Source organism: Marmota marmota, unplaced genomic scaffold, assembly GCF_001458135.2.
Source record: "Marmota marmota marmota unplaced genomic scaffold, marMar, whole genome shotgun sequence".
NCBI classification, from domain to species: domain Eukaryota; kingdom Metazoa; phylum Chordata; class Mammalia; order Rodentia; family Sciuridae; genus Marmota; species Marmota marmota.
The window spans coordinates 16015124-16027988 of record NW_025999913.1 but is presented as its reverse complement, the minus strand read 5'-3'; the positions used below and the strand labels follow the sequence as shown (position 1 = coordinate 16027988).

The window sequence follows — 12865 nt, the reverse complement described above, 5'->3', positions numbered from 1 at the left end:
AGGACAGGTGCACAGACTCAGAACTGGCTCCTGGGGACTCTGAACTCCCTTGGAAGGCCAGCTCTGTTGGAGGGTGGGGAGAGGTCAGTTCCACCCCTCAACAGGTGCCATTAACTCTCTTCACAAAGAATATAGAGAAGAGAAATTATATTCTGCCACATGCACAAATAACATGCAGACCTGCTGTGGTGGATTGGCTCCTGGAAATCCCAGGAACACCTGTGGGACCCCTTGAACCTGTCCTAAGTGGTGAAGTATTTGCATGTAACCCGTACACATCCCCCTTCACTTTAGTTACTTATAATATCTATCGCAGAGTAAGTGTCATGTAAATGGTTGTTACGTTGTGTTGTTTAGGGGATAATGACAAAGATGTGAAGCTGCAGATGTTCAGGACAGGTGCAGTTGTTAAAAACATCTATTGGATTCAAGGTTGGTTGAATCCACAGGTGTGGATCCCACCGACAGGAGGGCAGGAGGCTAGACCGCACACATACCACCCTCCCCTGTGCCGCTACTTTACAGCTATGACCTAGTGGATATCACCACCCGGATTAAACCGGCATTCAGCATCTCTCCTGTGAGGATGATATTTATTTATAATTAGACCTCATGGTGCGTTAGAGTCATCTTTTCTTATTGAGGTTTTCTGCTGTGATCTACAGAGCAATAATTGTTTTATCTGTTTGCTTGGTTTGGGGCCTGGGCTCAGAACTAAGTCGGCTCCACACCCTTGGGGTCAGCACACCTGCTCTGAGCACAAGCCCAGTCAGTGGCTCGGCAGGTTCTTTCCACCACCATTATCCCTTCTTGGATGGTCCCCTCCCGGAGCCCTCTGCTCCTGGGGCCTGCCACGTGGCAGTCACTCCCAAGTCCCTTCAGTGATCTCTTCCCTAGATACCCTATTTCTTGGCTCCTAGCATCTTATTTCTTCCTCCTCATCTTGGAGCACCATATCTTCCAAGAGAGTCCTAAGAAATATAAATTATTTTAGACTTTTTTATGCCTGAAAATGCTGACCCCACGGGCAGACTTGTTTGAGAGCCTGCATGGGAGTTCTGAGATGGAAGTTATTTTCTTCAGAATTGTTAAGGCATTGATCTCCTTCCTTCCAATATTTTTGAGACCTCTGAGGCCAATAGGAGGTCTGATCCTTTGTAAATAACCACATTTTCTTCTCTAGACATTTTAAGGATCATCTCTTTATTACTGGACTTTGGAAAAGTGATATGTCAATCGAGATCATTTATGTGTTCATAAAGGTACATTGACTCTTTCAATCTGATAACTTTTTTACTTTACTCTGAGACTCCTCTTGAATGTCCTTCATAGATACTCTAATCTTATTTTTTTTTCTTAAAACAATTTGTTTTGTTTTTCAATTTTTTAAACTTAATTTCTCATTTTTTTAATGTAATATATTTGATGTGGGTTCTTTTCAATTCTAAGAGCTCTTTAAGTTTTCCAAATATTCCTTTTTAAGAACACTCTGTTCTTGTTTCATAAGTTCAATATCTTCTATACCTCTGAAGGGTTTTCTTTTTCTTTTTTTTTTTTTTAACTCTGCTCCCTACATGGTTTCTTTTCTCTGTTGTTTTTATTAATTCTGAACTTTGCCTTTTGTATTGGGCATTTCGTTCAAATATCTGTTACTCTTTGACTGTCAATACTTAAGAGAAGTCCTAAAATGTTAATGGTATCCCAGAGTATACAGATGTGATTTTCAACTTTTGAGGTTCACTGTAGGGTGATCATGCATTTTGCTGGGTCCCTCTCAGTGCATCGGCTTTCTATTGCAGCAGTAACAAATTTCCACAAACTTGATACCTTAAAACAGCACAAATCATATCATCCTACAGTTGAGTCCTACAAGTCAGAAGTCTGATACAGTCTCACTGGACTAAAATTAGAATGCTGACTGGGCTGTGTTCCTAAGGTTCTGGGGCCTCCTGAAGAGAACTCATGTCCTTCCCTTCACCAGCTTCTACAAGCCTCCCACATTCCTTGACTTTTGTCTCCTTTCCTCCATCTTCAAAACCACAGCAGGTGTCACAAGATTCTCACATCACATGACTCTGACCTTCTCAGTCCCTCTCTTCCATTTCTAAGCCCCCTGGTAATTGCAATGAGCCCATCTGGATAACCTCAGGTGCTTTTCCTATGTAAGAGTCGGCTAACAACCTTAATTCCATCTCCCGCCTTAATTCCCCTTTGCTGTGGAACCTACCATCTCCCAGGTTTCAGGGATGTGGACAGTATTTAGCTTAGCGCACGTCTGTAGACACTTTCTCCTGGGCTAATCAGCTTACCCAGGGAGGAAGCCCCTCTCCTCCAGCAGTGCCCTAGGAGCCTGGCTGCCAGCATCCTAGGATGGTAGCTGGTGCTGGTGATGCCACTGTGTGGTTGGCAGATGCCCTGGTAGTTTCCTAGGTTTCCAGATGATACCAGCACCCTGAGCTCTGCCCAGTGTTCCCCAGCCCGGACCCTCTCAGTCAACCTCTTTTGAGTAAACCTCCAGTCATGGCCAAGGGGGAAGGATGGTGGCTGGAAGCACCAGATACCATGAGCAATCCAAAGGTCCAACTCACCCCTCACCACTCCTCCTATCTCCAGTGCTGCCCACACCCTGCAGAAGTGGCCTGTGCCTGGACTTCTGAGCCTGCCCGGGGCTCTGTGACCCCATTCAGCCTAATCTGTGGCTTTGCTTATCACAGACTCTCCTGTGGCCTTCTGTCCAGCGCGCCAGTTATGCCATCCATATTCTATTCAGCTTTCAAAATATTGTTCTTTCCTCTTTTTTCTTAATCCGTCTTGTTGAAGTGTGATTTTTCATTCCTTACTGTCTTCCTAGTGGGACTCTGAGAGAGGTTGGAGGAAAACTCATTTTCTTAAAGCTTCTGTCCTTAGCTGGAAGTCCCCACGGTGTGGCTTTGAGAAGCACCCAGTTATTGTGGCACCAATTATATCCTCTGTGTTCTGCATGGCCACCAGTTTCCATTAGTTCTCATTAAACACCAGTGACAAGAGTTTAGATGTTTTTGTATTCCCTGTGAAGGAAAAAAAAAATGAATTAAAAGTGGCAATTACCAAGCGGCAACCTCAAAATAGTAATGTGAAAATAGCCTCCTTTGCCTGGTCCAAGGAAGGTGCTCCATGGGGCATTTGTATCAATTACAAGAGACACACGGGTCCAGGCCTTCATCCCGATACCTCTGAGCACAGCCCCACGTATACTGAGCTGGTGCTAAATAAGGATGTGATGGAGTCACTAATTGCTTCTCTCTGTGTTGAAGCTAGGAGGAGCAGCTCACCGCTCATTCCAAATGTCCTAAGTGGGTGGTGAGAAGTCCCACCTCCCCATCAGTTTCAATGAAGGCGACATATTGAATTCTCTGGAAAGCACTGGATAGAGTTTGCTATGTCACATGCTGGTTGCCCTGTGGGGGCAAGTCACATGAGTCACCTGCAGTGGACGTGGGTCTTCTTATCTCCTGGTGACCCTGACTGTGAGCGGCTTCCCCTTTCCACCAGCGCACGCCGTTTCATTTATCATGCTCTTTCCTGCTAAGATGGAATGAAATTCGGTCAAATACTATTTCGACAACCCGGGTGGATGGGGTCCCGTGGGACAGCATGGCAGCTACCACATCCGTCTCTTTTCCTTAGCACCCCGCCCCTTCCTGCAAGTATCTGCTGCCCCTCCTGGGTGCCAGCAGTCTATACCAAGAGGATGTCTGCGAGGGGCGCTGGGGCCAGCGTTGAGCTACCAGGGACCTTGGACACACGCACAGTTTGCTCAACACAGCAACTTGGCAGCCCCACCAGAAGATCTTGGCTGCTTCCAGAAACCTCCCACCCCTGGGCCAATGTCCCTAGTTGTGTTGGGCTTTGTTGACGCCTAAGAGCAGCAGCCGCCTCCAGCACCTCTGGGACACAGAAGCCTGTTGCATTAGCAAGAACTGCTTCTCTGAAATCTCCTAATTAGATGTTAACACATGACATTTCACATAGCTCAGCGCAAAGAACAGGCAGTTCAACCCGTGCACTCAAAAGTTGACAAGTGAGAAAGAAGGAAAGGTTATGATACATTTTGTTCCTCCCAAAAAGTTAGGAGATAAATTGTATATAGTGGTACTTTGTGAAGCCATATTTACGGCTGCAAACTAGAACCTCATCTGGAATGTTTGGAGGGTGAGAAAACAGAAGGGGGAGGGAAAATCTTTCTTTTTAATCTGCTCTGCAAAGACATAAAAGGAATGCAAGAGATACTTCTTAAAACCTCAAGTAGCTGGGTGACCTTGGGCACAATCCTCTCTTGAGACCTCGATCTTTCTCATTTGTAAACAAGGAGATTGGATTATTTATACATTGAACTAAGAGGCTTCTTCCAATGTTAAAAACCTGAGATTTCGACTTAGGTGATTTTCACAAAGGCTCAGCTCCATGATACCGGCATTGATAATGGCATCCAGCTTGGAGTTAGCCCCATTGTACAAAAACAGGTGTGAGAAATTTGTAATGAGTCAGGAATACACTGAAAGATTTAGTAGAAAGAAATAACATAAGGGTTTTTTTTTTATTTTTAAAAATGGCAATAGGATTGATTGAAGAGCTCTGTGCTTTGGGAAATTGCCATCCAGTACCAAAGACGATGCTAGTGATACCAATTCTTTCATTTCATTATCCAAGGCAAAACTTTGTACCTGCCACTGTGATTGGCCCACCTGTCGTCCCTGTCCCCTGGAGATCTGGGAGTCCACAGGAAAGACACGGTGTGCTGTGCTCCACAGGCACCGCACCTCTCAGGAGGTAAATGCTTCATTACAAATGATCTTACAGCCAGAAAGATGGAACTTGAAAGAATCTTCAGCAGAAATTTTGAAAGCTAGATTTCTGTCTCATGGGTGGCCGTGAAAGCCTGCAGGTTTGCTCCCCTGGACTGATGGGAAGGACGAGCCGTCCACTGCAGGTCAGCGCAGTTTTCTACGGCACCAGCAACTTTCCTGATTAGGAGTGAGTTCAATGGGCAGACTGAACAGGGTGCTGAGACAGAGCTGGCCCAGGAGCCTCAGGGCACAAGTTCAAAGCCCTGCTCCGTGAGTAGTGGCTGAGCAGTCTAGGGCGAATGTCTTTCCTATCTGGACCCCAGTTTCTCTCCTGGTGAGTCACTCCAGGTTACACGTCCTTGCAAGGACATCCTTGGGCAATGTGCTCTGGAATAACGTCCAACTGGACACAGCTTAAAGAGAAGAGAGATCTAACTGCCAAGCTACCCTACTATGCTCATTACCATCCACGAGAATTCACTCCACGGTAGGGGAACACAGACACCACGCTCCCAGACCCCATGTCGTGCATGTTGTGAACCCATCCTCAAGAGCCAGTGTTCATCCCACTCGACACCCCATGGTCTTCCTCTTGCTCACCACGCTGTCTGCCAGTACTGGCTGCCTATCCAGAATCTTCCATCTGAATTATGAACAGTGGCCCCAGGGGGTCCTTCAGTGAGGACTGTGAGGCTTCCAGCACATGAGCTGACATTCCCTACGCTCCAGTTAGCATACGAAGCTGATCTTTCCCTCTCTCTTTTAATGATTCTCTGTTTTCCAGACAAGGTATTAGTTTGGGTCTCATTCAAAAGCTCTTCAAAATTCTTTAAATCTTGTTCTTTTCTATGACTATACTTACTCAGGATCAGGTGAAGCTGCAAATGATAAAACACTAAATAAAAGGATGGAAATCTTTCTTTTTTCACATAAAGAAATGCTGGAGGTAGGCGGTCTGGGGACATTTTCAGGAAGTCCATCGATGGCTCTTCTGTCTTGCTAGACTGCTGTTTTCAGCACAGGACGTCTATCTTCGAGCCCAAGGTGGCTGCTCCAGCATCATCCATACCTCAGCCTCCTGCTCATCCTGAAAAGTGGTACCTATTCCTTTAAAGGCCGGCTCTGGGTGGTCACGTGACACTTCCGGTTACATCTCATTGGCTGGAACTCAATCACGTGGCTGCAAGGAGGCTGGGAAATGTAGTCTTCATCTCAGGCAGTCAAGGGCACATTGTGGGGAAAGATCCCAGGAATCCCCCCCAGATCACACATCCTGACGAATCCTTCCACCGTCAATGTGTATGAGATATTTTTCTGGAAAAACTTCAAGATTAAATTAGGGGATATTAGATGGCTTTAATGCCAACACATCCAGGCACAACTGCGTCCACCTGCCAGGGTGAGGCAGTGACCAGTGGCTGTGGGTTAACCAGAAAAGCGTTCATGGATAAATTTTACCTAAAATAAAACGATTAGGTAAAGGTAAAATTTAACAGAATAATGAGGAAGCTTCTTTCAAGAATGAGCAGATTTTGCTCTTTGACAAAAAGAACAAAGTAAAAAGAGTTTTTTGGATTTTTTTTTCAGCGTCCTTCAATACTAATTGACTCGTGCCCCCTCCTCACAGATTGCTGTCCCACCAGTATGGAATGGTGGGTGCACACATGTACACACACACACACACACACACACACACACCCTGCACTGAGGTGTGTACTAATGTTTCCATGAACCATAATGTAAAACTCTAACAATCTGCTCTACTAACTCTCAGCTCCTTAAGGCAGCTGCTACACATGCGGGAGTCTTGCACCAATTAAATTGAAATTAAATCTCCCAGGAGTGAGTGTGATTTCCATTCTAGTCCATAAATGCCTTGGAGATCATTTCTTGCAGAACACTATGAGGATCACAAAGAACATGATCCGTTTCTGCCTTCAAGGAAGTTCTACTCTGGTAGAGAGAGAGCCATATGCACACCTTCCAAGGAAAACACGCAACACGTTCTCCCACTCAACGATTCCGGGGGCCCTGGGGAAGCAGAACCCGGTCCCAGCGTGGGAGAAGGAGGTGAGAGATGGCAATAGTTAGGGGTGGAGCTGGACCTACCTGGAGAGAAGCAGGTCATCCCAGATGGAAGCTGCAGACGGCAGAGGGCTCAGAGGGGGACAAGGGCAAACAGCCCAGGTGATGGAGCCTGAGGGTCCAGAGAAGGTGGAGGGGACGCGTCACTCAAAGTGTGGATGGAGTCCTTCCACGGAGGGCCTGGGACTGTGGAGACAACGGACATCGGCAGCACCAGAAAGTTCGGTGGGGAAAACCCAGAGCAGGGCTGGTCCTCTGAAGGCAGCAGGTCAGGAGCGGGCAGGTGGGACACTCCCCTGATCCAGACAAAAGACAGCCCAGACCAGAGCAGGCTGCAGGGCGGGGAAGAGACAGTCACCAAAGGTGAAGTGTCAGCTGAGAATGAGGCGGGGCCTCGGAGGAGGGGACCACTGCATTAGCCACCACGCCCCCTCCCTGCCCAGGGAGGACAGCGCAGAAATAGAGAGCAGGACCGTAGGCTTTCAGGGGTGAAGGGGGTCCTCACACCATCCAAAACAAGTGGCGCTTTTTTTTTCATTTTAGAGATGAAGAAACTGACTTCAGGGCATCATGGTGGCAGAAGAGATGTGCACCTGCCCTCCCTCATATGAGTGGTCTTAGTAGGGAAATCAATATCACCAGATGGAAAATCCTGAGTCAAATAACAAGCTGGGAATTACCTCCAACACATGTCACAGCTAAATGTCTGATGTCCCTAAGAATAAACGCCCACATGACAAAAGGAAAAAACAAAGCACCCCCCAGAAAACGGACAAGGAACATGGACCAATGGTCAACACAGGGGAAAGTAGAAAACGGTTCTTACGCACCTGAAAAGATCTTTGACCTCACTCAAAATCAGAAAGAAGCCAATTAAAACAACACTGATGGCCATTCTCACCTCCACCAGAAGGAGCACAGTGTCACTGACCAGGCTGAGGAGAAGCAGCCTGCTGTGCTGGTGAAGGTGTGGAGCAGTGGACCCTTGGAGATTATTTCTTGCAGAACACTATGAGGATCACACAGAACAGGCAACATGGCGGCTCAGACCAGCACTACTGATGCTTTGGTCCTCTCACCAGCAAAGCAAGCCAGCTTCTGTGCAAAATACATAGTGCACAAAGTAGCACACATGCAGATAATATTGCATCATCATTTGTTATAGCAAAAGATTAAAATCAACCCAACAGCCAGCTTGGGGAATAGAATAGTTACTGTGGAATACAACACAGCTGTGAAAAGGAGAGGGGAGGTTCTTTATGTCCTCACACTCAGCAAACTCCAGAGTGTTTGTTAAAGGCAGGAAATGAGGAGGTGAATATGGAGATATATGTTATCTTTGGTGTCACAGTAGGGGAATTTTCTCTTGCAGGAAAAAAAAATACTGTAAAGATAAGAAACTAATAAATAATATTGACCTCTACAGGATGGAGTTTTGGGATGAAAGAGAAAAGGAATCAAAACTAGATGGTGTAGCGTAGACTCTTCCATTTTACTCATATTTCTTTACTATTTACATATGTTAATAATGTCAAAAGGACTAACACAACAGCATTTAAAATTACAACTGTGGCAAAGGTACAAACTAGACGTTCATGGTCTTATCACGGCCCAGAAAGGTTTGAGCTAGTCACACTGGTCAGGGAGCTCTTCCTGGAAGAAGCAGCACTTGAGCTGGATCTGAAGAATAAATGGGAGTTACGGGATCAAAGAGCAGGAAAGGCCTCGGCGTCACAGAGGGAAGCCTGTGCAAAGGCCCTGGGATAGAGGAACAGCTCTTATAAAGAGCTGAAAGAAAACAGCCCAGCAGAGGTTGCCTGAGACCAATAAGGCTAGACCCATGGGAGCAGGCTAGACCACGTGGGGCTTGTAGGCCACAGTGGGACACATCCTGCTGCTGTTCTTTTTTTGGGGGGGTGGGGGGTACCAGGGATTGAACTCAGGGGCACTCAACCACTGAGCCACATCCCCAACCCTATTTTGTATATTTAGAGACAGGGTCTCACTGAGTTGCTTCGTGCCTCCTTTTTGCTGAGGCTGGCTTTGAACCCAGGATCCTCCTGCCTCAGCCTCCCGAGCTGCTGGGATCACAGGCGTGCGGCACCACACCTAGCTCTGCTGCTGTTTGTTTATTCAAGAGTGTGAGGAACTGCTGAAGGGTTTAACTGGGCAGAATGAGAGGGCCAGGGGAGTTTTACTCCATTCAGGGCACAGTTTAAAGTCATTGTAGAAGAAAGTAGTCACTATCCTTGTTCACAGAAAGAACCGTCCGCCCGTCCGCTCCGGCCTCCCAACTTCACCTATAAAACCACAGGCGATGCTTGCTAGCAGCATTCTACATATTCCAGTTATGATCCATAGGTTGCTATTTGCTAAAAACATTACACAAATTGCACCAAGGATGAAGTTGTTATAGTCTAATTTACATAACTTCTCTTCATCTCTAGGCAACATCATCACCCTGGCTGATGATGGCTCCGACCCTCAGAATCTTTCACAATCTGGTGAAATGAGTGAGGGAGCCCATTTCTCTGTGTGCAGGCCGGTATCACAGCCTATTACACCCAGCCAGGGAGGAAAACCCATTTTTAATGCACCATTTGATAAGAACACTTAACCTCAGTATGTGTTGTAATTAGAGAGATAATTAGAACTGTACTAGAACCTCTTCAGACTAGGACACATTTGATATTCACCTAGAATAAAATCTGCATGAACACAGGCCGATCCAAGGAATGTTTCCCCTAAAACAACTTTACCTGGCTTCCTCTCCCCACGCTAAAGCTTTGGCCGGCTAAGAAATGTAAAGAGATAAGAATTTTATAGGTAGTGCTTATCACAGAAGGCTAATGGGTTCAATTCAAAAATGCTTTACTGTGATTTGAAAAGGAAAAAAAAAAATCCTTAATTTTGAAAATCAGCTTCAGAGGCCAAGCCCAGAGAAGATGAAGGGAGCCGTGCACCCAGGCAGCAGAACCTGCTCTTGCATGAATCCGCTCGTAAATGTTAATATATGCATAAGAAAATTGTGTTCCTTAATCTCTGAAGAAACACTTATCACTAAGAACCCTTTAATTCTTTTCCTGTGCTTGATTTATTAGCTTATGAAATTATGTTAATAGCCTTCATGTTAATGGTTTGGGGGCTCAAATGACCTGATTTTAATAATGAAGTAATTTATGCAATAAATGCAATCAGCATCTATGAATCTCACTTAACAGAACATATTGGTGATTAGCCAATGCTAAGGCGAGTGACAGTCAGCAGGGGACCGGGCGGGCCTGCTGCACAGAAAACAGGGCTCTCTGCAGGGCTTGGAGGTGGGCGCCACTCGGGGCTCATGACCTGCTCTGGATCACAACAGTTTTGCCAGAGAGGTTGAGACGGAATTAGAAATTAACTCACAAACTGTTCAATGAGTCGGATGCACCAGTAACGGTAGAGTGTATTTGCCTCTGAGGTGCGTCCCTGACGGGGAACACGTGCGTCTTTGTTGGTAGCCAGAGGTTTCCTGCACAGCCCAAGACTCAGCAGTTGACGCACTTCCCAGGAGTGTCCCAAGAGGACACCGAGGGAGACAGGAAAGATGCTAACCCTGCATTTGTCAGATCCACACCTAGAAGGAGATGTGGATACCAGAATTGCAAGCCGCTTTGGCTGTTGACAGGAGTGTGTCGAATGGTTCTAGTTAGTTGGTTTATGGAGGTTTTTTTTTTTTTTTTTCCCCATTCCCTACAGATCTAAGGTCAGAAATAGTGACTATATCCCCACGTGTGCCCATCTTAGAGCGAGACGGCTCACCCCTACTGGAGCCATGGTGTTTTCTCCCCTCTGACTTCAGAGGTCTCCAGGGAATAAGTTTCCATGTTCTTATCTTATTACTTGGGTATTCCTCCCAGGAACTCATGTCCCTCCCAAATAGAATATGCAAAACTGTGCTCTCAGATGTTCTGGAAATAAAGACACAGCCCACTGACTGTGCAGCCCCCCCCACCACCACCCCCGCCCAGGTTGAGAAGAGCCAGTGGACCCTCTCCATCAGGGTCCACACGACCCGCCTCCCGGCCCCAGTTCTCCACTCTGGACACGAACATCCCACATATTTATTTATTTACTTATTTATCGTAGTTGTAGGTGGACAGATGCCTGTAGTTACTTTTATGTGGTGCTAAGGATGGAACCCAGGGCCTCACACGTGCTAAGCAAGCAAGCGCTCTGCCACTGAGCCACCGCCCAGCCCTCATGCATACCTTTGAGGAGTTTCTTTCCCGTGCAGCCAGTGTCCTTAGTAAGAAGGAAGATTACGCTTTCCCTCTTACCAACCTGGAGAGACAGTATAGAGACCTAACCCAAAACTCAACTCCAAGTAACGGTGCTGCAGATGGAGAGCTCTTGCTGTTGAGTTTTGAATGGAATTTTGTGGCTTTTCATACCCCTTAATTATTATTTTTAGTTCAAGTGACGTTCCCCTCAACAATTAGCACTCTCAAGCTCACGAGGATGATTTCTTCCATTTTTATGCTAAACGTCATCCCTCAAGCAGAAAGAAAAAGGGAGGGGTATAATAGCCAGCTCAGGAACCGCTATCTCTCACTCTCTTTCCAAGTCCCTGGCTCTCCACAACCCTCCCCTCATTCCCTTCCATCTCTTCCCCTAGAACTCCTGTCTGTTTGGACTCACACAGCACCCCCACCCTCAAGGAACACTGTCCCATGTAGAGGCTCTCCGGCCATCTTGGGAGGGATGGACACCATTCTCAACCCGGGCTGCTGAGATGCCCACATGCCAGAGACCCTGCACTTCCTGTGGCCCTGAGGGCTCAGCTCACTGCTTTCTTCCAAGAGTGTCTTTGGAAACTTGAGAGAGTCCCACGCCTCTGACTGGCATCCTCACAAAGATGTTGAGTGTCACTCACCACGGCTAACGTAAACCCAGCATCCCGTCCAAGGAGAGGCTCCAAAATGAGGTTTTGAAATCAGTTATTCACATTTCATCTCCACATTTCAAAAAAGGACCATATAAAAGTCACCCCACTCAGGCCAGGAAGGAAATCCAAAGTCCCTCCTGAGCGTGGGCTTCTCTTCTTCAATCCACACCTTATTGTGTACTCTTTGGGCAGACCCAAGACTCTGGCTTGTTTTGTATTTAAGCTTGTTCTGAAATGAAGGGGTGACAGAAAGGAGATTTACTATTGCTAAAATAACGATTTCTGGGTTTAGTGAATATATTTTTCCAAAACTGGCCAGAAATAGGTTATTTTTAAAATTTCAGGGCCTATATATAATGCAGGACCACAGTGCTGTGGTTGAAAGGGTGGATTCTGGAGCCACAGAACCCTGGATGGGGACCATCCTTCCCCTCCTATAATGGCTGAGTGACCTCCGGCAATGACTCAACCTTTGCTGGCTCACTGTTCTCATCTTTAAAATGGGGATAATGAGACCTTCCTGTAGTACCACCAAAGCACTGGCAGTAGGTCTGGTATCGACTCAATGCCCAGTTGCTTGCTATTATCTACCCTCAGGATGGTATGGTGTGCCAGGCCCCATGCTGCCAATCACACGCCACTCACTCCCGGGCTGCAGAACAGACCTTGGGACTCTCCAGGTGGCATCAGAAGAAAAAAAAAATGTTCTTCATCTCACTTTCTCTCTGGGTCTCATTCCCCTTTTTACCACTTAGGAGCTTTTTGACTCAGCAAGATCTTGAAAAGATAATCATCCAGACGACGCTGGTCCAGGGAGTTGGATGTTCTGAATGTGGTGAAGAGCCGGCCAGATGAGCATGTGATCCCAACGGCAGCCCTCGGAACTGGAGCCCAAGTCCTGTGTTCTAGACCCAATCCAAGTGGGTGGCTCTGTCAGCCCCTGCACGGAAACCAGAGCCCTCGGAGTCACAAGAGATGAAGCCGCTGGCCTTCTCCCTGCTAGGACCCCTTCCCACATCGGAAGGAG

General features: G+C 46.8%; 1 long non-coding RNA gene across 1 annotated transcript; it reads right to left on the bottom strand.

The window, feature by feature from the left end:
• Positions 1-229: 229 nt before the first annotated feature.
• LOC125615551 lies at positions 230-5066 on the bottom strand. Its single transcript, XR_007346161.1, has 3 exons — positions 4725-5066; positions 3464-3561; positions 230-3047 (listed from the first exon to the last, which is right to left on the bottom strand). It is a non-coding gene; the product is annotated as an uncharacterized LOC125615551 (long non-coding RNA).
• Between the last annotated feature and the right edge of the window lie 7799 nt (positions 5067-12865).